A 5541-nucleotide genomic window follows, 5' to 3' on the forward strand; every position below is an offset into this window, starting at 1 on the left:
TAATAAATAAATGAATAGAGAGAGAATAAATAAATAAAAAGATAAGCAACAGTTGTGGTATCAGGTGTGGGTCTAAGTGCTTTCTATGAATTCTTTTAATTGCAAAAGCAGACATATATCATTTTTCTCTCCCTTTTACATGTAAGGAATCCAAAACCTAGAAGTGTTTCTCATTTTGACCAAGATCAAGCACCAGGAAGTGGTAGAATAGGAATTCAAGCCTGCAAACTCTGGCATCATGACCTGTGCTCTTCAAACTGCTCTGTATTGCTCCTAGATGCTCTATAACTCTGAAAGAATCATACTGTTCTTTCATAAACAGAAAAAATCTGAAAATTTTATGAAAGGTTGAGTACTACTAATAGTCCAGGATCTTTAGTTCCAATATTACATAATTTTGCTAATTAATCCTTGTATAGTAAGGAAATACTCACATGAGATTATTATTCAGACACTTAAGATAAATGAATATATTATAAACTAATTATGCTTAATGGTGTTCAATGTCTTGGTGAAAAATGTATCCTGTTACTTACGTGGTCAAATGTGCTTCTCAGATGCCAATTTTTAGCCAAATATTAAGAATAAGAAAATGTCTATAGTCTACAAGGTATTGCCAAAGAAGATGGCAGTAGTTTTTATGAGCACATTATTTTAAAGCATAGGATGTCTCATCTTTCATTTTTCTGTTAAGAAAATGAATGACTTTACTTGAAAATATCTGTTAGTCCTATTTCATATAGTTCCTTCATAAGAATTTCCATGATTATAGTTTTAAATATCAGTATTTTCACACGTTCAGATGCATTTGTGGTGATGACTTACAAAAACTGTGCTTTAATTTTACCTATTTCAGTTAAAGAACAAAACTGTTAAATTGGGGAAACAATGTTTTCATTAGCTATAAAAATACTTCTTAAAACTTTTAACAAATGTAATAAAGGAACTATACTGATTTAATTGTTTTCATCTGTATGTTTTCTAATTAGTTATTACATACATGTTATATCCACTTTTGATTTGAGAATTAAAAATAATAGTGGTTTTAATAAAGATAAAATGAAAGAAAAAGAACAAATGCAAGTATATATAATTTGGAAATTGTCAGTGATTTCCAATGATTATTGCGTGATTGAGTTCAGTAGAGTTAAATCCGCAGCAGCTGTCATACTGAAAGATGACAAACAGGAGTGAGATAATCCTTCATCCCAGGAATTCATAATTTACAAAGGTAGCCTGTATATATGTAACTGAAATGCAGTGTGGTTAGGAACTATCAGGAAGCAGTTTAATAAGATTCCATAGGAGCAGTAAGGTAGAAGCTAAAACTGTTAGTTGAAATATATCAGGTAGCAAGTATAATTTTGCTATAGGGAAGTAGGGATTGAATTTACTAGCATTATCAAAAAACAGATCTACAAAAATAAAAGATGAGCTGTAAGACTCCTTGCCACACTTGAAAAATGACAGAAAACCATGAATAATTGGATTATAATGTATGTGTATCAGCCATAAAATTTCATTGGTGAAGAATCTTGCCTTCCTTAGGAAAATAATTTAATTTTAATTCATATAAAATAAAGAACTGAGAAAGATGTATTTATTAACTCATGATTGTCATTTTTTTAAGTACAAATTTGGTAATAAAGACAGAACTGTTTGGCATCAGGAGAACTGGTGTTGATGAGCGTGATGAGCAATGTAAGGATGGAGTACCAGAGAAGCTGTCAAGTCCGAAGATGTGGGAAGGGGTTAAAATTGTGACAAATGGCATAGAGAGTTTCTCTAAGTTTCTTACTTGAGTAACTATGGACATGCTGATCCTTTTAACTGATACTAGCAAACAAAGGAGAAAAAGAAAGCTAAGAAAAATGACAAATTTAGCTGATTCAAGAACATGATGAAACTATTACTTTTTTCAAGCTTGGAAAATAGCTATTTTGTTAGACCATGGACCAAAAAATGAAAAATAGAAATCCTCAAACTCTTGATTTTTTTACTTTTTGCGGGAAACAGTAATGTGTTTACCATGTGGAGTTCCTTTAGGTTGCCAGTAGTTGGCAATAACTGTGATCATCCTTCCTAGTCCAAGATTCAAAGCTGCTGAAGCCATAACCCATCTCAAAGAATCTTTCAGAGAAGCAAGATAATAAAGTGCAAAAATTCCCCTGCTGAATTATGAGTTAGCATTTCTAGACTGTCCTTTCCACAAGAGTAGAGCTCACTTTCTACTGGTCCCTCATGTTTTCCCTAGCTTTGCTTGTCTGTCTCTGTCTCTGTCTCTGTCTCTGTCTCTGTCTCTGTTTCTCTGTCTGTCTCTCTCTCTCTCTGTCTCTCTCTGTATCTCTGTCTCTCTCTCTGTCTCTGTCTCTGTCTCTCTCTCCCCTTCCCTCCCTCTCTCTCCCTCCCTCTTTCCCTCCTTCCCCCACTGGAAATCTGCACAGAGATTCCTCAAAAAGTTAAAACTGAAAATTTCATTCCACCCAGCTATTCCCATTTAAGGCATCTTCCCAAAAGAATTAAAGACATCACACTATAGTGATACATATTTATAGTAGAATAATTCATAATAGCTTATCTTTGCCAGGGAGATGGCTCAGTGGAATAAGTGCTTCCCTGGCAAGCACAAGGGCCTGAGTTCAATCCCTGGTTCCACCAAAAAAAAAAAAAATAATAATAATAATAGCTTATCTTTTATTGACTCAGCCATTTCAATTTGCACATTTCCTGTCTGAACTGTATGTGGAACACATGAGAGCTGTAGAACATGTGTATGTGTTTTGTGTCGTCTACATGTATCAGATAATGAAAGTGGCTAAATCCTTCTAGGAGGATGATATTTGTAAGGGACTGTAGAATAATGATAAATGTTTACTTATAAAGGTAGTGCAACATTTTCTTTTCTAAGAGTAATAATCACAAAAAATTTTTAGATGAATACAGATTTATATTTGGGAACATAATATTAGGAAGCATACAAACAAAACAATGTCGATAAATGTTTTGGTTTTACATAGAGTTATATCAATCTGTATTCTTGTAACTGTAAGAAAAATACCAAGACTGTGTTTTATTTTGGCTTTATTTTGGTCTTGCTATTTTGCCTGGGCTGGTTTCAGCTTATGGGCTCAAGTGTTGCTCTTGCCTCAACCTCCTCAGTAGCTGGGACTACATACATGTGCTAGGACACTTAGCTGTGAGTTTTATTAGCAAGGTTAATTTTATTGAAGCTATAATGAATTTACTACTTGGAAAATCACTTTTTTCTTCTGCTAGTTAACATCACTTGATTTCTCATGTAAAGGCTGGTAGTACAAATACTCATTTAAGATCTTTTGTTAGGAACTTTACAAAGAAGAGCTCTGATGAAACATGGTTTTCAAATGTGATTCTCATTATTCCAGTGATCTTTTGATATTCCATATATATAGCCTTCAAAATTAAATTGCATCTCCTGGTCACTCTCTTAAGAATACAATATTTACAAAAGAGGTAGAGGCTGTTTTGTTTGTGTTTTGCAGAAAACCAGAGAAATCATTGACTTAAAGGTAATGATTTTCAACCTGTAGAGGGGTTTCCCTCTTCTGTCTCTCTTCTTCCTGGAGATGTTTGGCAGTACATGAAAACATGTGTTATTGTAACAGGGGGTGCCTTTTGGGGTCTTTTGGACAGAGGCTAGGGATGTCATTAAACATGCCTCAGTGCACTAGCAGCTTCTCACAGTTGTGAGCTCTGAGTCCCAAAAGCCTTGTACTAAGGATGAAAAACCTTGATTTAAGGTTGGGGGCAGCCTATACCTTTGTGGTAGAGCTCTGGACTTGAGTAACTGTAGGATGAGCTGCTTTGTAAACAATTTATAAATAAGTAAATTGAACTCTAGAAATTCATTGTGAGAAATCGGGAGTAAAAGTTACTGCTTTTCCCTTCCCTTAAAAAGTCTATTTATTAAAACAAATTTTATTAAACATATTGGCAAACCTGATTCCTTACTTCATACACTAAAGGGTAGTAAAAGTTATATTTATTCGGTCTTTTAACTAACTTTGACATCTTTCTGATTAGTCTGAATCAGTGAGATGTTACTGTTACGTAGCAGTTACAAAGCATCTCCTAATAAAAGGAAAAAAAAAAAAAAGCTCCCGTAAGTCCGGCCACAGATGCTGGCATCCCTGCGGCGGCTGTGGCAACGCTGTCTGGGGCCTCCTCCCACAGGTGTAGAATGGTAATGTTTAAGGAGAAGCTCATAGTCCCTGTTGCAGAAGAGGATGCTGGTTGCCAAACAACAAGATCACCGTAGTGGGTGTGGGGTAAGATGGTATGGTGTGTGCTACCAGCATTCTGAGACAGTCTCTGGCTGACGAACTTGCCCTTGTAGACATCTTGGAAGATAAACTCAAAGGAGAAATGATGGATTTGCAACATGGAAGCTTGTTTCTTTAGATGTCAAAAATTGTGGCAGATAGAGATTACTCTGTAACTGCCAACTTGAGATTGTGGTAATGACTGCTGGGGTCCGTCAGCAAAGAAGGGGAGAATTGCCTCAATTTGGTGCAGAGAAACATGAATGTCTTCAAGTTCATAGTTCCTCAGATCGTCAAGTACAGCCCCATCTGCATCATCATTGTGGCTTCTAACCCAGTGGATATTCTTACCTATGTTACCTGAAAACTAAGTGGATTGCCCAAGCACCGTGTAATTGGAAGCAGATGCAATCTGGATTTGGCTCGATTTCATTACCTTATGGCTGAAAAGCTTGGCATTCATCCTACCAACCGCCATGGGTGGATTCTGGGCAAGCATGGTGACTTGAGTGTGGCCATCTGAAATGGAATGTATGCAGTGGGTGTGTCCCTCCAGGACCTGAATCCAGAAATGGGCACAGACAACGATAGTGAGAACTGGAAGGAAGTGCATAAGATGGTGGTTGAAAGTGCCCACGAATTCATCAAGCTAAAAGGTTCCACCAGCTGGACCGTTGGCTTGAGTGTGGCTGATCTTATTGAGTCCATCCTGAAGAATCTATCCAGGATTCATCCACTGTCAACCATTGTTAGGGGTATGTACGGCATTGAGAATGAAGTCTTCCGGAGCCTTCCCTGCATTCTGAATGCTCAGGGATTGACCAGCGTTATCAACCAGAAGCTGAAGGATGAAGAGGTCGCTCAGCTCAAGAATAGTGCGGATGCCCTGTGGGACATCCAGAAGGACCTGAAAGACCTGTGACTACAGTGTTCCAGGCTGTGGAAATTTAAAAACTACCCTGTGACTAATCCTGAGCCTTTAGCCTTCTTCTACATCCATGGGTCACAGTTTGCTTCTTCCTTAATATTTGATAGGAGCCCCCAGAATCAAAGCCCAGGCTTGGATTAATGCTTGCAGTATGAGGTCTTGAACAAATAAAATTAACTATTGCAGCATTTAAAAAAGGGAAAAAATAATCTGAAAAACTTACCTTGAAGTTTTTCTCATGAACTGGGAAATACTCCTTTTGAGACAGTAAATGAGCTTTGAGGTTATAAATTTGTGATAAGGTTTAATATT

At 36.8% G+C, this 5541-nt stretch overlaps 1 protein-coding gene and 1 pseudogene across 13 annotated transcripts in view; both read left to right on the plus strand.

Moving 5' to 3' along the window:
- Positions 1-5541, plus strand: part of Camk2d (calcium/calmodulin dependent protein kinase II delta) — a 328288-nt gene that overhangs the window by 122848 nt on the left and 199899 nt on the right. The gene's annotated exons all lie outside the window — the stretch shown is intronic.
- On the plus strand, positions 4220-5223 carry LOC105743620 (annotated as a pseudogene).

Source organism: Octodon degus, unplaced genomic scaffold, assembly GCF_000260255.1.
Source record: "Octodon degus isolate 3935 unplaced genomic scaffold, OctDeg1.0 scaffold00142, whole genome shotgun sequence".
Lineage (NCBI taxonomy): Eukaryota > Metazoa > Chordata > Mammalia > Rodentia > Octodontidae > Octodon > Octodon degus.